The sequence below is a fragment of the Phodopus roborovskii genome, unplaced genomic scaffold (assembly GCF_943737965.1).
Source record: "Phodopus roborovskii unplaced genomic scaffold, PHOROB, whole genome shotgun sequence".
Classification (NCBI taxonomy): Eukaryota; Metazoa; Chordata; class Mammalia; order Rodentia; family Cricetidae; genus Phodopus; species Phodopus roborovskii.
The window spans coordinates 39,516-64,917 of record NW_026125280.1 but is presented as its reverse complement, the minus strand read 5'-3'; positions in this window follow the sequence as shown (position 1 = coordinate 64,917).

The window sequence follows — 25,402 nt, the reverse complement described above, 5'->3', positions numbered from 1 at the left end:
AAATATTTGACAATCTCCCCAGCTTCACCTTATTACCGTGTCTGAAAATCACACCTTTCATATTTTCAAGCAAACTATTAACAAACTGTTACACAGAACCTTTTTGAAGATAGAAATATTATAAGCTTGCTACCAGATTAATATTGATTAATTTGTCAGAAATATATTCCCTCTACTTGTTATGACATTACCCAATTTTACTTCAAAGAAACCCAGTGTCTCAATTCAAGCTTACTATAATGCAGCTGCAGAGATTCAAAATAAAACAATACAGTTCTAACATCTTCCATAAAAATTACTCTGACACAAAAAGAATGACAGGGGTATATCTTGATTTTGGTAAATCTTTCCATCAGTTCAGTGGCTGTCCTGTTCTTCTGCCTGGGACTGACATCAATTTCTCAAGTTTTTCTCTCTTAAAACTCCCTGAGGTCAGATGCCTTAACAGCATTGTGTCCTAGGAACCATTCATAGTGCACAATAACCAGTAGATGTGGATTGCTTCCCTATAGTTGTATATGTGTGATATTGTGTGTGTGCTTTGGTGTGTGAATGTACATAAGAATATGAAGGTGTGTGTGGGTAAGGAATAAGGTTTTCCTCCTGCCACTGGTCTTGTCCCGCCGCCACACCAGCCCCAATTAAAACACTGAGACTCTGTATTTGATATAATGCTGTTGGCCCGTTACTTGTTTCTTCTTGGCTACCTCTGTCTTCAGTATTAGCCCATTTCTATTAATCTATGTATTTCCATGTGGTGTCATCTTACCAGAGAGCCGGCTGGCGTCCTGCTCTCTCCAGACTCTCCATCTTGACTCCTCCCTACTACTTCCTCTTTCCTCCTTGTCTCCTAGTTCCGCCTATCTTGCTTTCCTATTGTCCAACAGTGCTTTATTCATTAACCAGTATGAGAAACATATTTACAGAATGATATCTCCCATCATGTGTGCACATGGATGGGAAGTCCAAAAGTCAGTAATGTCTTCATTAGCTTCTCTCACCTTTTTTATTTTGTTTTGGAGACAAGGTCTCCTATTGAAACCATAGCTCAGTAATTTGCTGGACTGCCTGGCCACTGAGCTCTAGAAATATGTCCATCTCCCCCAACCCTGTGCTGAGGTTACATATGCAGCCATACCCTCCTTCACACAAGTACTTGGGGCCATGCTCAGGTCCTCATCTTGCACAGCAGGTTCTTTACCCAGTTCCACATTCCCAAGTTTTGAAACATCAAATGAATGTTTGTCTGTTTCTCATCGCATACAATTTGTCAAATTGTCTATCTCAGACATGGTGTAATAATACCCAATCATGGCCAAAATCAACTTTCAATAGATCCTGAAGCAATAGCACCCAGGTTGTATCCTTCTCCAAAGGTATTTTATCTGTATAGCCTGCATCTTCTGATTCTTCATTGAATTCTGGCTACCTAATGAAATCCTGATCTTCAGTTCCATATTGTGATTCTGAGCATATTTATTAGACTATGATTTCATACAAGCCAAATCACCCTTGAATTCAATTTTTAAGTGGAGCATAGATCGGTCCTTATCCCAGGCTAGGGTACTAGATGTAACTCTTTATTGCTAGTCAGAGAACACACACTGGTCTTGATGCTTTTATTACTAATTTTATGTAACTCTTTGACCTACTAATTACACCATGTTGTAGGAACCTGGAGGCAGGAGCAAAATCAGAGGCCATAGAAGAATGCTGCTTCCTACATACTCCTGTATTGCTCAGTTTACTTTCTTATACATCCTAGGGCCACCTTCCCAGACATGGCACACATTGGGCCGGGCCCTATCATATTAGTCATCAATCAAGAAAATGCCCCCACAGGCTTGCCCACGGAATGATTTTCTCAATTGAGGTTCCCTCTTCTCAAGTTACTCCGGCTTGTGTCCAGTTGACAGCACAGCAGCTATCCACACCAAAGGACACAGATACCATCTAGGCCAGCAGTTCTCAACCTGCTGGTTATAACCCCTTTGGACATTGACTGGCCCTTTCATGGGGGTCACTTAAGACATCTGCAAGTGTGATACTTACATTATAATCCATAACAGTAGCAAAAATTATAGTTATGAATTAGCAACAAAAATAATATTATGAATGGGGTCACTGCAACGTGAGGAACTGTATTAAGGGGTCACAGCATTAGGAAAGGTCCAGGAGCCACTGGTCTAGAATGTACAGGTTTTAAGCTCTATTCTTACAGTGTAGTTTTATTTCTCTTATGGGTATATTGAAGATTGGTCTCCTTGACAGGTAACACAGAAACAAAAGCCAGTGAAATCTGGTTTTATTTATTTTCTACTCACATTATATTATCATTCCTTACTATGAAAAACACTTGGTGTTCTGTTTTATAGCCCAGGTGGTGTTATAAACATGGGTCATTGGCTTTTCTGTACATGTTCACTTCATTCATTTATTCCCAAAGTATTTCTGGATACCTGCTAACCACTGGATTTCATTCAAAGGGCAGGTGAGACAGCCATGAAGAGGATAAAAGGCCTGTTCCCCAGAGTTCACATCATAGTAAAAGGAAATAAAGGAGGTAAATGCAGCATCAAGTAATAAATTGAATTATACCATTGTTTAAAAAAAAAAAAAACTAAGGTAGTAAAAGAACTGACAGTGAATAAGGTTGTTAATTGCAGGCCTTGGAACATCACGCATCAGCAGGGGTGTCTGGCAGAAGAAGGCAATTCCTTCTTCAAAGCCATAAAGTGGTAGTGTGCTTGGCTTTTCTCTGCTGTGGGTAAAAAGCAGTGACCAAGCAGGAGTGGCAAGTGAAGCAGAATGGAACACAGGGGAAACAGGGAAACTGGAAGAAATGGAGGCAGGTGGGACAGCTTGGAAACAATTAGCAGGATGTAGACGTAAGGCAACCACTTCAGCAGCTGCATAAACAAACATGGTCAAAGTCAATTCTACCCAAGTCAGGGAGTTTGGGCTGTGACACAGCACCTGCTGAGCACACGGAGGACCCTGGGCTTGGTATGGTTCGATGCAGAAAGACGGAGAAAGAGGGCAGTGGAAGAAGGGATTGCAGAAAGATGGAAGGGAAACAAGGGGGAGGAGAGGAAATCAGAGACTGACACCTGGGCAAGAAAGTATGATGAGCTAAGTTCACGAAACAGATTTCCAGTATAAAGTTTCAGACTTTAAGTACAAAGATGGAGAGTGCTGAAAGAAATAGAAGGTAAAAGACATGTCATCTCTAAGCATAAATGACTGACAGGACCGTACTGACACCTGACTAAGGAGAAGCCAACAGAAGAAATGATGACATTTAGAAGGATGGATGTGAGAAAATACAATCACCTTTTTGCTATTAGGTAACGTACACATCATAAAAATACCGTCTTAACCATGCAAGGTATGCAGAGGGAATGAGAAGTAAATGTCAAAGAGGCAGGAAGCAAAATAGCAAGGAAAAAAAGTTTGTGTTCCACTCTTGCCTTATGTAAACTGAGCTGACAGAGACCACTCACCCCAACAACTGAGGGAAGGCAGATCATCAAACTACAAAATCATAGGAACTTACAATATATCAAACTACCAAATTTAGATGGAACCCATGTAACTAAACACAGAAACCAAGGAGGAGCCCTCACCTGTCATCAGTGGAGACTTGCAGACAGACTGACGGAAATCTTGCCCCACATGGAAGGAATAGAAAATAAAGTGATGAAGGCTATCGGGTCCCCATGTCCTATGTACAAACACATTTTATAATCGTATCAACACTAAGTCATTTGTGGGTTTGCTATTAACAAAAAACATACTTTCCACTGAAAACTCCACAATCCTAAGAAGTATTAAAGAAGTCTAAATAGATGGGGAGATAAACTACATCCACTTGTCAGAGCACGTGCTCGTGTTCAAGTGGTAATTTACTCACTCTGATGTATAATTCAACCAAAAGAACTTCATAAAATTTGACACATTCTTAAAATTTATATGGCAAAATAAAGGGCTTACATCTAACTAAAACACCCTTCAAAAGAAACACACATAACTCTGAATCAATAATAATACTTAACATACAGCCAGAGTACTTGATATCCATTAGCGGAAATATAAAGTTAAAATATTCTGTGAAACAAAATAAGTGAAAGATGGTTCAACAATTAAAACTACTTGCTGCTCTTACAGGGAAGCAAGGTTTCATTCCCAACACCCAAGGCAAGCAGCTGACAAACATCTGTAACTCCTTGTCCAAGGGATATGACTCTATGTTTTGACCTCTACAGGCATCAGCATGTAAGCACACATACAGGTATGTAGGCATACAGACACACATGTGCAGAAAAAAAGAAATGTGTTCCATAAAAATGTATGAAAATTTTTATCAAAGTGCTAAGATAATTCAGTAGGGGAAGAAAATTCCTTTCAGCAAATGATGGTAGAGCAATGAAGCATCCTTCTGGAAAAATAAATGATCCCTGACACTTGTCTCACTCAATAGACAAAACCTAATTTGAGAAGGATTACAGAATTAAATGCAAGAGCCAAGTCTATAAAACCTAGAAAAGAAAATAAGAAAGAACACCTCATCATTTGTGATGTGCAAAGACTTCTTACATGAAACACATACCAAGTAATGGGTATAAAATACATAGTGAAAAAAAATCACTATCGATAAAAGGTTTCATTAACAATATAGATAATTTAAAGAAACAAAAAGAGAAGACACACTACAGGAAACTCCTAGAACACAAGTCTAGCAAAGGATTTGCATGCAGAACACAGTTCATTACTATAATCATAAAAAAAAATCACTTTTACATTTTTGATTGTCTGGAGCTGCAGAGATGGCTGAGAAATTCAGAGCACTTTTTGCTCTTGCAGAGGACCCAGCCACTACATGGTGGCTTTATCATGCTTCCAATGGATCTGATGACCTCTGTAGACTCCACAGGCAACAGGCATTCCCATGGTTTGCAGCCAAAGCACTCAGACGTGTGTGTGTGTGTGTGTGTGTGTGTGTGTGTGTGTGTGTGTGTGTGTGTGTGTGTGTGTTGAGTGTCTATGTGTTTATGCAGCAGCAGTCATTCATACCAATGTGCGTGGAAGCCAAAGGCTGACATTGGGATGTCTTTCCCCACATTGCTTCTCCTTATTGTTTGAACAGTGTCTTTACTGAACCTGTTTCACCTTGAAGTTTGCGTGTCTCTGTCCCCCATCTGCAGAGGGAGCTCATGCATTTATGCTTGTACTGCAAGCACTGTACCCACTCACCAATGCAGTTGCCATATTTTTATGTGGTCAAAAGGCCTGAGCAAACGGTGTTCCCAAAGCACGAAAATGGCCAGTAAGTACTTGAAGACTTTTCACTAGGCAAACGCAAACTCAACTAAAAATACCGAACCATTTCACATGTTCTAGAATTGCCTAAAATTAAAACGCTGATACCACCATATGTGGGTGGGACTGTGAAACTACTGACGGTTGACAGGCACACAAAATGGTGTGAGAATGTTTGAACAACGGCAGTTTCTTATAACGTTAAGCACTCACCTCCTCTTCTACTTGGAAGTTCCAAGAAAAATGACCCATGAGAAACAAAAACACATGCCAACAAAACACCTGTGTGAAAAGTTTTTAATGAAACTTATAGACAAAAAAAAAAAGGGCCCAAACTTGCCCAAGTGTCCATCAACATGAAAAAAAAATGTATTATTAATACAAGCAAGAACAAGATGAATCTTGTTGAACCAAGAAACTTATATGCTTAGAAAGTATTGTCCCACTTACATGAATTTCAAAATGTACACACACACACACACACACACACACACACACACACGAGGACTTAGATTCAAAACAGTGATTGTCTGTGGAGTACAGGTTTGCTTACTTTGTGGTACAAGAGAACTCTGGAGTTTGGGAGAAGTCTATCTAGAAAGTAAGGTATTTTGTGGATTTTCACACGGCTACTTGCATGCTGGCTACTTATATGAATCAGTAAAATAAGTGAGTGTAAAAAGAACAGCATGTTTTATTTACAAGTGAATAAACTGAATTTAATAAAGGATCCTTGGGTATTTGCGGTTAAACAGCCATTGAACACACACACACACACACACACACACACACACACACACACCACTGAGGGAGAGCGTATAATCAAGTCTCTGATTCTCATGTGTCCTCTCTAAGATTTGTTTCAGACTCACTCCTCATTACAGGGGTGTTAAGGGTTGGAATCATTAAATTGTGAGGGTTCTGCCCTCATGAATGAATCTGTGCTTTACAAAAAAAAAAAAAAAAAAAAAAAATAGAGAGAACTTCCCTGATCCTCAATTTTACCTCCTGTTCCTGTTGCCACCTTGGAAGCAGACAAACCTCCTGGCATCTTTACGCAGGACTTCCAGACTTTCAGAACAACAGGGATGATTTCTATTTTTATAAATGACTCAGACTGTGTTACTTTGTTCTAGCAACACAACAGAACTGAAACATGGAGACAGGATGTGGTGATAACTCTTTTGGAAAGTTCTACTGTTCAGAGACTAATAAAAAACATGAAGGTACCATAGAGTCAAAATAAGAATTCTTGTTAAGTTGCGATCTATTATGCGACTTTGTACCATGAAAGAGATTCAGAAAAGAAGGAATGTATGGAAACACAGTGGAGGACAGGGCACAAGAGCCAGAGTGGACATCTTAGAGAAGAGGAGGACCGCCTAACGTAAAAGTGGGAAATCCTCAGAAAAGTCCTTGAAGAACCATCTTGAGGTACTAAATGTCCAACATTCAGAGAGATGGTGGGCTAAATACCAATTGCTGGGCTGGCGTATATCAAGTTTCATGGCAGTCACTGTGTGTGGCTCCTCATCAGTCCTCTGTCTGATTGTGTAAATTACACATGCTGGATAATGTCAAAACAAACTGTACCTCTAAGCATGCAAAGAAAGCCTAAGTGGTAATTAAGGATGGGGAATGAATTTGGATTCAGAAACTGCCACAAAATGTTTAGGGATCTGATATCTTCAACAATGATGCTCAAAAGGGGGGCACGGAATAAAGTGGGGCTTTGTAATGCATCTTGGTCCAGTCCACGTTAAAGAGTAGAGTTAAGGTTGGAGTACAATAGTCATTAATTATCCCTTCCCCAACTGGAGCTGATTGAAAGCCCAACTCTTACATAAATGCCACAAATATCCTAAACTGTCTGTGATTTCTCTAAGCCTCTCTGATGCAGAATTAATATCACTAAAGCTCCATTCTCATGACAAACAGGACTATCACACACACACAAAGAGCCTGTGTTCAACATCAACAAATACCCACAGCTTGAGATTAATAGTCAGGAATTAGGAGGGCAGGAACCTTCGATAAAAGCCACGTGTGAAGGGCAGAGTAGATTCTTAATATTGGGGACAACAAGCATTAACTAATTTCTCCTACTGGAGTGCTCTGTCCTTTAGTCTCTATTTTTGCTCCTAATTGTTCCTGCAGGTAGCAGGTTAACATGGACCACACTTAGAGAAGGAAGCAATTGAATATGGCATAGATACTGAAAGAAAGGGCTCAATAAAAGAGCAGCGTGTGCTCTAATCTGGCCTTTTACAACATCCACTATCAAAGAGCTTTGGGGTTTAAGGGGATTAGATACCATAACCCATCTGTCAGGTCATTATGGAAGGAAGCACTCCTGCTGTTTTCAAGGGAAGATGCCCTACTGTATATTATTATCATTAAGCATTTACAGAGTACTACAGGCAGCCAACGTGCTTTCAAAGCATTTTTATTTGTTGTTCCTCATGAAACACTGTCACGTCTAAGATTTATCTACAAAATGGGGAAACCAAACTGAGGTACCAAAAGATGGTGGCAAGTGTCTCATCTACCCAGAACACAGCAGGAGCTATGAGGGTAACTTAGAGCTTTTAAAAGACAAGGGGGGGGAGCGGAAGTTTCATTTTTGAGGACATACCAAGGGTGGGAGATGAGAGCTGAGCATGGAAGTAGGTGTACATATGTTAAGGCCAAGCCCAATTTCCTTATTTTTCCCTGCAATCTTACACATGATTCTATAACAAATACCTAAGGAGGCATGTGATGCATCTTAACCACAGCTGTACACCATGATTGACACAGTTCCTTATGGGAGGAGAAACCGGAGGCGGTACAGCGTGAGGGAGTGTAGCGACGGACCGATGTATTCAGCTATCATTCACACAACCGGGGATCCCAAATCTAATGCATAGTGAGGTAAAAATGACACAGTACATGCCCATTCATCCATATTGCCTGCAATCTTCTAGGAATAATTCAGCTTTAAGCATCCAACCTAAAGAACAGAGTCAAAAGTTCAGGTACTTACTGTGACCCAGCAAAGCGTTTGCCACTAGTCCCAGGAAAGCAGTGTTTAGGATTGTACAGTAGCCTGGGGGGGGTCATAATCTGACAGTTGTTTTTGCTTTTGTTTGTTTGTTTGTTTTCCCGAGATTCCCCACCACCACCACTCAAAGGAGAATTAATGGGTTCATTTTGTGACTACTACTCCTGCTGGGGTTACAGCTTTCATTTTAAAAAGAATTTAAATGCATGCTTATATAACAAGCATTTTTCAAATAAAGCCATCACCCCGGCCCCAAGTTTTCATGATGTTCTTTAATCATAAGTTGATAAAAAATTATTTTTGATACCCACACATTATCTAATGATAGCCTACCATGTTCTAAGCACGGTCTCTTTCCCAGTAAGATCTCAGGCAGACGAAAATGCTTCCACATAGGTTTGTTACTTGGGAGCTTGAGGAAAAGCTCAGTGTCAAGGAGGGTCATTATGTCACTCGTGACGAGGAAGGAGGTGGAGCATGAAGAAGTATCCACAGTAGACTTCAGCTGGAATGCTTCTCCAAGGTTGTGTGTGAATGGATGGGGAGAATAAAAGCATGGGGGAATGGGCATGTGTAAGGGCATACTGGCAAAGATGGTGTTTATAGGGGGATCATAGAGTTGTTAGTTGTAGCTCTTAGTTATTTCTGGTTGAATCAGAAGTAAATGTCTTCCCCTGTCTTCTGATAGGGAAAACACAGCCCAGCCAGTGCCATGGTACCCAAATCATCATCACAATGCTTCAACAGGTTCTAATTCTAGGGGTTATGACCCTTGAATCCATATAGAGGTGATTATCTGTTCATGATTTAAATATTCAGCTACATTGGAAGTTATTGGTCACCTTCTTAGACTTTCTCCTACTCAGTACATGTCTTCATTTCATACCCACTCCCATGTCTGTACCTCAGGTCTGTCCTAACTCTCATCTGAATCATGGAAATGGTCTCTACTTGCTTTGTCATCACTGCTAGGACAATTTCTAAATCAATAGATACATATTCCTGATGTCCTGCATTAAAGCCTCTGTTGACACCACATCTTCTAACAATAGGCACAATGGACAGTGACTTCTGGAGAGAGCATAGCCTTCCCATCTCATCTATTCCAGTCCCCACAGCAGAAGCCCACCAACAGGAGATCTTAAGGTTTCCTGTGGCCTTCAGGCTGTTGGAATCTCCTGCACTTCCCTTCTCTCCAACAGAAAATATCAATGGCATGTACGGACTTCATGTCTTGGAAACTATTCTACAGGATGACCTCGAATGCCCATCTCTCCCTCCCTCCCTCCCTCCATCTCTCTCTCTCTCTCTCTCTCCTCCCCCCTCTCTCTCTCTCCTCCCCCTCTCTCTCTCTCCTCTCCTCCCCTCTCCCCATTTCTCTTTCTCCTCTTCTTTTGTCATTTCTCACTTCACTCTCCTTGCAGCATGCGTTCATTGCCTATGTGTCCAAGCAGATGGGGTTCCCACTGCTTCCCGCTGCCGCGGGGTGACTCGCGCCCCTACCTCACTCCTTACTTGTCTACATTTCTGCCTTAAAAGACAGTGTCTGATGACTCTCTCACACAGAATCTTTGGCTGGTCCATCCCACTAGACTTCTGTTGTACTTTGAACCTATCTCTGCCACTGCACTCATGAACGTTGACTTATATATATAACACGGAGCTTTCAAGCCCATCTGTTTCAAGCCCCAGGGACTTCCACAGAGCAAGAAACATTTCTTGTCTCCCTATGACGTAGTCATCAGCATTGAGATTTCTAACATTTGTGAACATGGTAATAAGTGGTTCAGATGAAAACTAAAGGAAGGCCTCGCTGGGGACATTTTGAAGGTTGTTGCCAAGACATAACTATTAACATGAGCAGTGGAGCTAAGCAAGCAGTTAAGGACAATGGCATGAATAGGTAGAGTGATGATAGCCATAGAAAAGAGCTCAGAGAATGGAATATGAACAAGTGGCTGAAAACAGAAAAGAGACAGACTCAGACTGTGACCCTGAACAGAACAAAGGAAGAGCGCTGTGTTCTAGGCACCAGCTCTTTAGCGTAGTGGGTATGGGGGCGGCTTTCTCATCCCCTCTGTAGATGGGGAATCTGTGTTTTCTGAGGTCTGCCTATGTTTCTTCTTCCTTTAGATCCCATGCTATTGAGATGCAGGGTGAGTAGCTATTAGTCACTGAATGACTACACAAGAATCAATAGATGTGTAACCAGTTTATTGAAAGGGCTGAGCGTAATGAGTCCAAACAGGAAGCAGCTGTATTTTCCTCCTCCTACTGCCTTTCAATGTGTCAGAGTCTCCTACCCCACACTTTCCTGACATTTCAAGTAGCAATCCATAGCTACTTGGATTTTTTTAAATGACAAAACAGAATTGGGTCTTTTCTCCATAACTATAAAACATTCCCAGGTAGTAAAAATACTTTAAATGAAATGTCTGATACCTGGCTCTCTTGCAAAGCTCCTCCCCATCTCATCAACACAGACTCATCCCCCGTAGGTGGGTATGCCATGTTCTTTTACTCTCCCTCTACTAACCAAATCGGAACAAGGAACAAATGCCCAGAGAAAAGAACAAAATATTCTCTCTCAGATAATGTTACTCATACTTTCAATTTACTACTGTGGGCCTCCAGTATACCATCAAGCTGTCTAAACGTTGACTTCTTCCAAGGACTGCTTTTGCTTAAATGACTACAGAGTTCTTGATTTGGGCATGCTCTGGACAGCCTATATGTTCACATACAAGCATAACCGTGCAAACACACACAGATACACACACGAACACACGCTCACACATTTACTCACAAACACCATCATAAACATTCATATTCAGATGCATACATTCACTCAGACACAGACACACTCAAATTCATACATAATAGCAAACTCACACATGCACACATGTAACGAGTACGGTTTTTCTGCCTGCCGCTTGGTTTTGTCCTGCTGCTGCGCCGCCAGCCCCAAATAACACACAGAGACTCTGTATTTGATATTATCCTGTTGGCCAGTTACTAGTTTCTTATCGGCTAGCTTTATCTTAATTATTAACCCATTTCTGCTGATCTATGTATTTCTCTTACCGGGAGCCGGCGGCATACTGCTTTCTTCAGACTCTCCATCTTGACTCCTCCTTCCTACTTCCTATTTCCTCCTTGTCTCCTAGTCCCTCCTATCTTCCTTTCCTATTGGCCAACAGTGCTTTATTATTAACCAGTATGAGAAACATATACAGAATGGCATCTCCCATCATCTCCTCTTTTCTGTCTAAATAAAAAGAAGGGTTTTAACCTTAACATAGCAAAATATATCACATAACAGTTATCAAATAAGAATCACAGTTAACACTATTTAGTCCATTAACATTTAGCAAGATTTGAAGAAAATATTCCATCATCTATCATATCTTTGTGTGTCTAAAGTCTAAGTAACTTATCTTTAATACTAAGGAAAACTGTAACCATAACTCTCTGTCTTCAAGTCCCTCAAAGACCACAGAAGGATAGTATAAACTCTAGAAATGACAGAGACAACTCACTGCCTGGCCACCCAAAGTTCTTTTGTAATCTTCCATCTTCAGCCCATAGGCCATAGTGTGTCTGGCAGACTCTTCAGCAATGCAGGAAACTTTAAACTGTCTTCTTGTATTCGCCGTTTGTCAGTCACTTTTCTCTGTGTCCTGCATACTGTCTCGCAGACTCTTCCATGAAGCAGGAACTCTGTAGCAATGTCCATCTTGAATCAGCAGTCACTTTTCTGTGGGTCCTGCATGTCCAGTATATACAGCATAAAGTCAAACAGTCCAGACAACAGCAGTATCTTGTCCAAATGGCTAGTCTTGCCATATTGGAAGTAAACTCCATAACGTGTTTTTTTAATGTCCATCTTCCTTTCTGACGCAGGTGGTGTTGCCAGGAGCATTTATGTCTCATTGTCAAGTAAAACCCTAAATCATTTTAAATGCCATATTCTGTAGGTCTTTGAAAGGTTTGAAGAATTCCTATCTATCTTAAATACATCTCTGTGTATCTTGAAAAACCTAACTAACTTAACTCTAAGCTTTGACTATCATAGGTAATTATCTATAATCTGTAGTACATTATACAATATGTTTCTGAATGAACTATATAAACACAATACCTAAACAAAAGGAGAAATATATACATCACAAAATTGACCTTAAATTGTATCAATAAATGAAAATCCATTCCAATACAAAGTATCCATATCTATACCATAATTCCCTTTTTACCTTTAAAAAGAATATTGGTTGGGATCATAACCCATTTATAACCAAGTCCATTTAAATGAAAACAAACATTTATAAACAATATTTGGGAATTTGGGCGTCGTTCGTTCCAAACTACTTCCTGCTGATAGGGGGCGCTGTCATGGGGATCCTAAGAAGTTGCAGAAATCTTGGCTGTAGTCTGCAAGGCTGGTTTGTCCAAGCTGTTTTGAATGTTGGATCATCAGCGACTGTTTCAGGGGGCCTGGCTTGATCAAACCACATTAGTCTGTAAGGAATCCACAGCCTGTTATTTTCTGTGGAAACAAAAATAGAAATCCTTTTTCCCAGTAACTTGTCCTTGAACTTAAATGTTGGAGTCAAAGCATTTTTAAAATATATAAATTGAATTAATCCAGCAGCATTTCCTTTATCAATTGTTGTTATTTTCTCAGTAATCAAAGAATGCAGAGACAACACAATAGCATACAGTAACCAGATTCTCTCTGAGCTTTTCATCTTTATGTGGCTTTATTATTACTCTGTTTCTTTTACTTTTTATTTTTTGAGACAGGGTTTCTCTGTGTAACTCTTATCTGTCCTGGAATTCACTCTGCATACCAGGTTTACTTTGCAAATCACAGATATCTGCTTGCCTCTGTCTCTTGAGTGCTGGGATTAAAGGCGTGTGCTACAACACCCAGTTCCTCTTTGTCTCTTTAAAACCATTTTTTTTTTCATGTCTACGTATATTTTAAAACACACTGTAAACCTTTAGAGGTTTTTCTTAATATGAATCTGTCTTTACTGTAAATCTTTATCTTTTTTTTTTGGCCATGAGTCTTTATCTGTTAAACAACAACATTGTTAAAATGAAAGTCTTTGTTTCTGCCGCGGTTATCAAAGATGGTGGCGGGTACTTTTACCCGCCAGCACGGAAAGCTGTGCTCACCGCCTTGGTCTGCGCTGCCACCCAGAAAGCATGCTGCCGGCTTGGAGATGTGGTCACTGCCATTGCCATCTCTCATACACACCAATGAATTGTTAGCAGAGTTATTTAAAAGCTGTGCGGTTTTTTTTGCCTCTTATGGTGAGTCAGGAATCCTCCCTTTAAGGAGCCGTGCAAATATCTGATTGTCTCTCACAAAACAGAGTCCAACTGAGAAAAATGCTGTTACCAAGAAACCTTGCTTATCTCTGTTCTTTTGTTTCTAAAACCCTTTTTTTAACCTTTTGTTAAATTTTAAGTGGAAGTTCTTACTAGCCACGTGGGCGCCATTTGTAACGAGTACGGTTTTTCTGCCTGCCGCTTGGTTTTGTCCTGCTGCTGCGCCGCCAGCCCCAAATAACACACAGAGACTCTGTATTTGATATTATCCTGTTGGCCAGTTACTAGTTTCTTATCGGCTAGCTTTATCTTAATTATTAACCCATTTCTGCTGATCTATGTATTTCTCTTACCGGGGAGCCGGCGGCATACTGCTTTCTTCAGACTCTCCATCTTGACTCCTCCTTCCTACTTCCTATTTCCTCCTTGTCTCCTAGTCCCTCCTATCTTCCTTTCCTATTGGCCAACAGTGCTTTATTATTAACCAGTATGAGAAACATATACAGAATGGCATCTCCCATCACACACACATATGTTTTCATACATATTAAAAACAACATAAATACAGACAATACTCAATCAAGCACATACTTATTAATACACACAAATACAAACAATGACACATTCACAAACACACACTCACACCCATACTCACAAGACTCACACATTGACAAGCAAACATACACACAATCATACTCTCACATACTCTTACATATTTACATACTCATGTTTATTCACACTCACACTCAAACTCATTCTCTCACATTTACATGCTCAAACACAAGTACTCACACACATACATACACACAATCACACACACTTTCACACTCACACACATATATACTCAAACTCACATATACAGTCACACAATCACACATTTCACAAACATGCACACAAAACTTACACATTTACACACTAACTTCTGCACACTCAGTCCACACTCACATGCACATGCATACACATACACTCAAATATTCACACATTCAAACACTCATACACACATGTGCACATAGGCACATAGGAGCCAACATACACATGCAAATGCACATACCTACACACAAACACTCTCTCACACACACAAACACACACACACACACTCAGCCCCAATCTGATTATTTCTAATTATCCACAGAACATATACTTCTCTGACAACAATGATAAGAGCAGTAGCTAGTTGTACTTCTCCCAATGTAGGTGACCTCATCCAAAAATATTGTTGCACTCCCTAACACTCATAACAAATGTACCTTTCTTTGCTACACAAAATTCTGACTAGTCATAGCAGATATGAAAAATGGAAAAAAGAAATAACCAATGTTTTGTTTTAAAGTTTAAAGTAAATTTACAAAACCTATGGACAAGAGTGTGAGATTAAGAGCGTGTACTTGCAAGAATTATTTTGCCAGAAAGAGGTCTTTTGTTGTCGTTGTTTTTCTTAAATCAGAAACATAGTTTTGGGAATTGGCCAAGGAATAAAAAAGCAAATTAATGAAGAAGCTCAAGGCACAAGATTATGCCATAAACATTAATCAGAAAGACCAAAAGATGCCAGGCCTAGAAGACTCATTCAACTTGAAGACATAAAATGATACTGATGACAATAGCAATAATGAGTGAAAGTGCACAAAAATCCTTGGGACCATTCTGAATGAACACCAGAGCCTTTGAGAAAAGAATGGTGTACCTAGAATCTGTCTGGCCTTTGCCAGACCAAAGGCCAATCATCACCAATAACCATAAAAAGAAGCACGGGAAAACATGTCATTGTCCCGAGCCATTCAATACCCAAGCTTCCAATGGTCCCCTGTACATAAAGTGTGCTCAATAATAATGCAGAATAAATGTGTTGGGTTGAACCAGAATGGACACTGAGGTCATATATTTGAATGTTTTGGTCCCAGTTGGTAGGCTGTTTAGGATGGATTAGGAGGTGTGACCTTTTTGGAGGAGGTGTCTCACTGGGGCTGGACTTCAAAGTTTCAATGAAGCATTTGGGCCTCAGTGCCTGCCTGCCTGTCTGTCTGTCTGTCTGTCTCTCTCTCTCTCTCTCTCTCTCTCTCTCTCTCTCTCTCTCTCTCTCTCTCTCCCCTCTGTTCTGGGCTTGTGGATCAGTTGGAATCTGTAGCTACTACTGAAGCACCATGTCTACCTCCTGCCATGTTCCCCACTGTGATGATCAGGGACTCACCCTAATTAAACGCTTTGATTTATAGGTTGCCTTGTTCACAGAACAGTAACTAAGACAGTAAGTTAAGGTTAAGTTTTACCTCAACTCACTGTAAGTGCTTCACTCTACTTTCAGACTCTGTTGATTTAAATATGGGGGGACATGGGCTTTGAGTGAAACTGGAGTTCAAGCAAGTTTCTTTGTTGGCCTCACACATTAAGAGAAGTGTAGCAATGTGTCACTGTTGTCAAGACGCTCAGTCGGAAGAGATGGATCTCCGATCTTGTCAAAAGAAGCACAAAAGGAAGACAACTTGGAAGTGCTGGGATGAGGAACTCCGAAGTCAAGTCCACATGAGTGACTGGGAACACTGCGTGTTTGGTATTGTTCTGTTTTCACATTAAATGAATTCTGCTCAGCACAATGATCCAGTCAGCAATAGATCACATCTATGATGTTACTGTATCATGTAACCCAGGTGTATAGCAGGTTATACCATCTATGTGTTTGTGTGTGTGTGTGTGCACTCTCTGATGTTCAGACTACCCAGAAAGCACTAAGCACGTGTTTCTCTGGACTTAGATCCCTACTGGTAAGCAAAACATGACTGCCTTTAACATTTACCAGGCCATACAGAGTTCACAGTGCATTCCACATTCCCCAAGACGGTCACAGGCACTTCATTCAGCCTCAGAAGTTTTCCAGAACCTATCAGCACTGACGTGCTCCACTCAAAACAGATTTTGAACCTTCTAGTGCCTTCTGTACCCATCAGGTGGAAAACCATCACTATTTAATTAATATTTTACAACGCTTGGAAGAATAAGAAACACTTGTTTCTATTCATGACCAGATTTTCCAAGTATCTTATAGACTTTGAAAAGAAGATATTGTTCAATAGAAATGGATTTTCAGTATTTTAGCTAGCATTTGCCAAGAACAAACTTTGGTGTCTTAAAACATGACCGAGATGAATGAAAGATATCCATTCCTTGTACCAGAGAAGCTTTTGATCCCTCATTTGGTGTGTGTAAGTGGTTGCCTCTCCTTTCTCTATTTGGTTTATCTAGACACATGACGCACATGTGTTGAAATCTTACATCCACTCAGCCTCACTCTGTTGGAGGAAAAGTCTGCTTCTTCCTGTACCTTCATAGTCACCCATTTGATTATCAGAATTCTATTTATTTTCACAATTCTTTCCTTGTCTCTACTTCAGATCTTCTCATACCTCATTGTTGATTCTCTGTAAGTTGAAGAAAGTATATTTTGCTAGAGGTGTTAGAGTCCTATATTCTTACATGCTCTTAAAGTGTAATTTTTTACACATAAAAATGACTGCAAACAGGATAAAGAATCAGTTTCTTCAAGGGTGTGTCTTTTCATACTTTTTACATGCTCCAGTAGACACAGCACATACAGACAGCACATGTTCCAGTGGAATTACCATGTGAATACTGACAGCACTAATTAGTTTTATGAAGAAAACGAAGATAATTTGAAGCTGGAAGGAGACAGGGAAGAAATGAAGGGCAGTAAAATCAAAATATATGGTACACATATGTAAATTTCTCAAAGAATAGGTTAAAATATTTTAATTCTATATATTTACTTACATAGTATGTGGGTGACCATTTTAAGTTTACATGTCAGAACTTAACAGAGAAATAAGTCCTCGATCTCATGAAATGATGTCTTAGGTAAGAAAACACACATGGATATATTATACATATGTTATATGTATGCATATATAAACACATTAAACACACACCTATATACCTTGGATCTTTGTATAAAACAGACTCATAAAATGCAATGGTAATTATAAAAAGCTAAAATAATGGGATTATTACATTCTTTTAAGTTACTTTCTTTAAAAATAGATTTGTTTATTTTATGTGTATGGATGGGTGTTTGTCTGCATGTATGCATGTGCACCCCAATGTGTGCTGTATGCATTAGGTCAGAGGATGCCATGTTATCCCATGAAATTGCAGTTAGGGATGGCAGTGAGTTACCATATAGGTAATGAGAGAATCGGGGTCCTCTGCAAGGGCATCAAGTGCTCTTAGCCACCGAGCCACCTCTCCAGCCCCATGACTCATTTTCTGCCATCAGAGTCTCACTGTGACTTTTGTTAGAACCTTGGGTGTATTTTACATCAAGCGTCTCAGAACCTGTCTGTGCCAACCGCAGCAAGGATTTCAAATGGACACGTTTCCTTTCTGTTGTTTTCCTCATCTGTCAGTTAGAATGTATGTGGACAACCTTGCTGTTCACATAGTTTTCTACCAGCCTTACCTGGTTTCATTTTCTTCATAGGCTGTGGGCTAGCTACACTGATGCAATGAGAAATACTCTTTGAGCGGAGTAGCAAATGATCAGAATATTTGTGTAAGTTGTAAATATCTAGAAAATAACACATCAACAACCTCACTCAATTACCATTTTTCCTTATTCCATGGCCTTTTGTAATTAACTCCCCAGTATCAAATGGAACAAAGCCTTATAGATATCTTAGCCATAGTCTGTTTCAAGAAGCTATAAATATTCTAAATCAGACTATTCACTCTAACCATTCTAATTCTCAAACCTTAGTCTTGTCTCAAAGAACCCAGTGATAAATACCAACTTGTGTTTCCCTAACATCTAAACATCACACCAAGTGGAAATTCCAGACAAGTCCCTCTTTTCCCCTCCCTCTGCACATGAGCAACGTTTCAAAAGCCCTCAGGTTAGCCTGGCTGGCCTGCCTACACTCCTTGATAGGCCATCTTGAAGGCCATAGCACCTCTATGCTTATTTAGGACGACTTCCCCTGGGCTTCTGGATTTCACAGAAGCACCGGGTATGTGGTCTGTGTTCAATACATTCTCCATGGGCTGATTCAATAACTGACTGATTGATTGCTCAACAGACTAGCTAGGAGGATCACCAAGACATGAAATTTGCTAAATTTTGAGGAAAAAATTAAAATTTTATAACACTATGGTTTTAGTTAGACTTTTTTATGTTTGAAAAGGTACATGTGAACGGGATACTCAGACTGTGAGAGTACCCAGAGCAAACGCCCCTTCACCACACTGACATTTTGTTAATCTGTGTGTGCCTGCACCTGTGTGCGCCTGCACCTGTGTGCGCCTGCCCGCGCCTGCGCCTGCACCTGTGTGTGAGTCCAGGCACACAGACGACATAGTGTAAGTGTAGAAGTGAAAGCACAACCTTGGACCTCTGGCCTTGCTTTGTTGAAACAAGCTGTGTGTTTGCTGCATTCACCAGGCTGTCTTCGTGCTCTAGGTATTTTGCAGCCTTCATATACCTCCTCACGGGAGCACTGCCGCCTCCTCGCGGGAGCACTGCCACTTTACCATACTGTGCTACCAAGGACTTTGCCCCTGAGCCAACTTACCAACCTGCGCTGGCATTTTTGACACACCCTTAAACATAAACACTAGAAGGCATACTAAAGTTTGCACAAAAATTTTGAAGTCCCATTGATGCTTTTAAAATTACATCTTTTAATGGTAGATTTTAGTTGCATACATTTCAACTACATTCTGACATGTTTAAGTTTAAAATTACACAAAAGTGTGTTTTCTAAATTCGAGACTATCACATATTTTTAATCCCGAGATTTTATTTTATTTTTTTGTTTATGTCCTGACCTTTCCACACCCCAAACCGATGAATTCACAAATCCGTAAAACATGTGTTTAATAAACAAATGTGGTAGGTCATTCATTACTGACGATTTTTAAGATCTGGTCTTACCCAGTTTAACAATTATGCACTGCAGACAAATCCTACCTGCTGTTGTACAGAAACAATATGAATTTATTATTCTGTCTCTACAACCTAAAACGTTGTATTTTATTGGAACATGAAACACGTAAGTGGTAATGCTTTCCCTAACATTAACCTGCATGATCCAGCAAAACTGCTAATTAAAGATAATTACAATTAGTTGTTTAAAAGTTCAAAATCCACACAAAGTCTCCACGTTGGCATTTTATTACAGTGTGAGTTGTGCATATTCAAAATCAGTCTTATAGCCAGCAACACTTGTTTGAGGATGATATGCCCCCATGGGTTCCAGGTTGAACTCCTGGGCCCCAGTTACCAGGCCTGTTTGAGGAGGCAGTGGGAACTTGCTGGAAGAAGGGAGTCACCTTCCCTCAAAGGCCATGGGCTTTGAGAGAGCCTGGCCTCGTTTGCAGTTATCTGTCCTACAGTATGATCAGGAAGCTTCCTGTGTCCTACAGTGTGATCAGATGGCTTCCTGTGTCCTACAGTGTGATCAGATGGCTTCCTGTGTCCTACAGTGTGATCAGATGGCTTCCTGTGTCCTACAGTGTGATCAGGAAGCTTCCTGTGTCCTACAGTATGATCAGGAAGCTTCCTGTGTCCTACAGTGTGATCAGGAAGCTTCCTGTGTCCTACAGTGTGATCAGGAAGCTTCCTGTGTCCTACAGTGTGATCAGGAAGCTTCCTGTGTCCTACAGTGTGATCAGGAAGCTTCCTGTGTCCTACAGTGTGATCAGGAAGCTTCCTGTGTCCTACAGTGTGATCAGGAAGCTTCCTGTGTCCTACAGTGTGATCAGGAAGCTTCCTGTGTCCTACAGTATGATCAGGAAGCTTCCTGTGTCCTACAGTGTGATCAGGAAGCTTCCTGTGTCCTACAGTGTGATCAGGAAGCTTCCTGTGTCCTACAGTGTGATCAGGAGGCTTCCTATTTTCATAAGCCCATCTTCCTGTCTGTTGACATATCTTCCAGGGTATAAATGTCTCCCCCACCCCCCTGTAACTATATATTCAAATGGTTTCCATCAGGGCATTTTATCCCAGCAACAGGATAGAAATTGATACAGTACCGAAATTATCTTAAGATTTCCTGCCACACTTCTTGTCAAAAAATTATACATTACAAACAGGCATTGCTTTAATACAAGATAAAAAGTTAAAAAGCCATCATTCACACATCTAAAACTCTTACAGTTGTTTTTGGATTGTTTTGTTTTGTTTTTTTGTTGGGTTGTTGTTTTGAAACCAGATGGAGAAAATATGTCCTGTTGAAAGCCATTCCTGACAGGAAAAACAATGTCAATTTTTAGAAACTCGTAAATGCAAACCAGAAGTGAAATCCTAATCGAGAAATGTATTGAACGCAGAAAATATCTAAAACAAAATAAGAAGGCTATAGGATGCCTCATCAATTGCCATAGCATACCCTTAATTAATCACAGCTCCTCCTCCATCAAGTTCTGAGAAGGTAGAGATGGATTCCTAGTAGGCGTGGCCACAACGCTGCAGCTTCCTGCGGACCCCCGGCTGGGAGACGTTTCTGTAAGACGTGCTTATACTGCCCTCTCTTGGTGAAGGAGGAGCACAGTTCAACTTGACAGCCACCAAATATTTTAGTTTGGGGGTTTTGTTTTGTTGTTTGTTTGTTTGTTTCTTCTTTTTCAAAAAGGTTTTCTTGTTAAGAGAAGCAGTCTGTCAGATACAGCATTTTGAGTGCCATTTGCACAAATTAAAATGCTAATTGCTAACCTTAGAACAGCTAAAAGTGCTTGAAATAATTCTGGGTTTCTAAATTGATGTGACTTGAAGCCAACTGGAGAACACTCTCAAATGTTTTCATTTATAGACTCCAGGAAATACCATTTTGTTAAAAAAAAAAAAAGTTCCAAATAAAGTGAAGGGCAGGAAAGCCCTTATTACATCATGGCTCTGGGTAAACACTACAGCGAGGTGGACCTCAGCGCCACTCCCAAGAGCTCTGTCCGCTTCCGCATCAGATGTAACAAATTTTGATCCATCACATAAAAGAAGAGAAAGTTAAGGAAATGGTTACTGGATAAGCATATAATGGAAGTCCAAACAAGGAAGACAGAAAACAAAACGATTTGTGACAATCAGTTTTAATTTCAGAACCAGTGACTTGATAGATCCAGCTGGGACTAGCTTTCAAGAATTAACTGTGTGACTCTCCCCCTACTCTATGTTAAATGCTGTAATGTTGACATATGAAATCTATCATGGTAGGAGTACAAACATTACATAAATTAACAAACCCTATAAATAAGGATTGTGTGTGAGAGAGAGAGGCGGGGGGGGGGGCACGAATATCAGGCAGGAATTTTAACACTTAGGTGCACATCTATAGATATGTCAAAAAAAACTGAAGATATTTTCTTTTAACCAAAGAGAATTGACAATTAGCATATTTTCCTAATCAAAATGAATGTGAACTCAGAACAAAAGCTTTCTTAGAGGACACCATTGTACAAGTGAAGGACATAGTGTACTGCCTGGAACACAGAGGTGCCTGGCCCCTTTCTTTACACATGTACAAATAAATCTATGTGTTTTCTTGTCAGAATGGAAAATATTCACAGTTCACAATCCCTCTCCACTAAATCAAAAGTTTTTCTGGAGAGGCACTCTCTTCTCTATGTTATATTTTTCATATTTTCTGTTTCCGCCTCTCGCCCCCCCCTGTCTCTCTCTACACACACACACACTTGTGCATGCTTACATGTGTGAGTCACACATGTGAATGTGCATTTATGTGTGCATATGTGTGAGGACACCCAAATCTGACTTCAGAATCATCCTCCCACCTCCTTCATTGAGCCGATGTTTCTCAATCAGACCCACAGCTCCTCAATATGGCTAGTCTTGTGAACCATCTTGCTCTGGAGATCCTGTCTCTGCCTCTTCCTATCACTTACATGGGTTTCTAGCGCTAATGTTGAGCCAACTCCCCTACCTCCATCATGTTTTACACTGGCTCCTATAACAGTAGAGGCTGGAAATTTGAAGTAGTTTTATCAACGCATCCAAGTATCATGTGTTCAATCACATGGCCATGGCAGAATGCTTGTGTATGTTTTTGTGTTGCATGGGAGATAGATAGTATGTGTTCCATGAGTGACAATATGAGAATAAAAGTTTATCTTTATTCAACAATGACATCTTTAAGTCCCCACTATTGTCTGAACGCTACCTACCAAGAGATGTGTGTGTGTGTGTGTGTGTGTGTGTGTGTGTGTGTGTGTGTGTGTGTAACTTTTTTCAGTATCTCTTACTCAGAGGCTTGCTTAGGGCATCCACAGAGCCCCTTCAGGAAGCTTCCTATTGAGGTGGGGATAGTTCACCGTGTGTAAGGATTATCAAGGAGAGTTGGAATAATTCTTATTTTGGTTTCGGGTCTACCTTTGCTCCCAGGATCCCCTTGAAGATATTGAACATCAAAGTTCCTGTTCAGTTGAAGATAATACTACTAATTAACGATTTTATATAAAAATATTGTACAGGGACTCTTTGAGTGAGAGTTTAGCTAAGCTGCTCCAACAGTGTCACTAACAGTGATAGCACAACCGAGCAATTGACCAATAGTGCCAGCAGTTGCATACAGAAATAGAGACTTTCAAATTAATCTCCGTCTCCTCATAATAAAAACCAATAACAAAGCCGTGTTTGAAATGAAAAGATGTTAGAAAATATGATCGTTGGACATGGAGACTTGCCTGCTCGCCATTTAAACCTCAAAATGAAAAGATATAAGCTTGCTCGTAACGTTATTGATGGGGGAGGAGGGACAGAAAAGCCATCCTATCGGTAACACAGACAGAAAGAATCAACACCAGGCAAAGAACAATCGATGGGAATGCAATTTTCAGTGCTACAAGTCATTAAGTTGAAGATGTGTGAGAATCAGTTTTAAATACAACATATAATCAGAATCCAGTGTGAAACCACATAATAAAAATAACTTTTTAAAAACTGCACCAAGTCAATAAAGGTGTCTATTTAATGAAATAAAAAGCCTGACTGTTCCGTATAGTTATTTTGAAGGCTCTTGTTCAGAAGGAATAAAAATGAAACTGTACCTCACTGACTACAAAAAAGAACAAATAAATCTTCCCGGCGCCCCTCCCCCCCCCCATCATCCCCATTTTGCACATAAGGAGAGCAAGAAGCAAGCCATGGATCGATTAAGTAACTTACCAATGGGTTGGATTTGTATTTGAATACAGACTTATAGCAAATGCATACACTTTGCATCCATGTTAAAGATAAAACTACAAACCTCAGAAATCCTTCCTAAGGAGCAGCTTCCATCTTGACCTGCTTTTTGCCACAGTCTACTTGCATGCCCCTACAATAGTGGTCACGTGGCTCTGTGATATGCTAAACAAGTTGCTAAGGACCCACATGCTTACAGAGTCAGTCCCTCCCACTGGGAAGATGTGTTCCCGTCTGGAAATAAACAACTGATATACTTTTTTACACACAACTTTTATTTACACTTAAGTTCACAGTACTTTGCTTAGATGGCTTTTTCTTGCCACTAAAATTTAAGCTCTTGGAAAACGGGGATATTAACAATTCCTTTCCTTACTAGCCATCACTGCTGTTGACACACAGTTGATGTGTAACACGTGTTTGTTAAAATGAAATTAGATGCCATAGCCAATAAAAGCAGGCTAAAAGAAAAGACTTTAATCTATATATTAAACAAAGACATTTTTGCCTAAATAATTTTAATGGTAATTTTTTTTAGAACAGTTTTAACTTCTTTCCTTTGTTCTTTGTCTAATAGAATCCTTCTTGGAATTGTGTCTTGGGAGCTTGGGATGCAGGTCAGTTGGCAGAATTCTTGCCTAACTTGCATGAAATTCTGGGCACCAACCCCAGCAGCATGTGTCCTGTGTGTGATGGTGCCTATAATGCTAACACTCTGGGTTGTCGATCCAGAGAAGCAGACGTTCAAGATCATCCTAGGCTACATAGTCAGTTTGAGGACACTGATGGGAGAGAGGGAAAGGGAGGGAAGGGGATGAGAGGGGAGGGAGAGGATAAAGGGGATGAGAGGGGAGGGAGAGGATAAAGGGGAGGGAGGGGAGAGGGAACTTAGTGACTACTGTTTTTTGGGCTGACACAGCCAACTTCTTAATACACAGACTGGGTATCTTCAGTCCATCTTCCAAAAGGGTGATGTAATATCCAACAGCACACACAAGACCTGAAAAAAAAATGCAGGCTGACAACGTCCCAGCATAAATGGGGGGACGCCCCACTTCTAACCCAGAAACAGTTTGCAACTGCTATCTTCTGGGAAATGGAAAAATCAATGTTCTCCAAAGGAGTCTCACTGGAAATTCCAGCCACATCAAGGCAGGCCTGGGGTTTGGAAATAGGCAAACAACACAAAATGAATTCCATAGTTTTTTGGCTGGTTTGGATGGTTTTTGTTTGTTTGCTTGCTTTTTATTGTTGTTGTTTATTTTTTACTTTGATTTTATTTTCTTTTGTAAGAACACAAAATTGGGTAAACATGAAGATGGAGAAACAATGGGTGTTAGGGTCAAAATACAGTATATAAAATGTTTCTTGGAATAATTTTTTAAATATAATTTAAAATAGTCCTGCAAGGAAAAAATCCAAACTGTGAAACACAGCATCTAGGTGTTTGGGATTTATTCCAATGAAATGCCTTTACACACACCTTGTGTTATTCCACCTTTCAT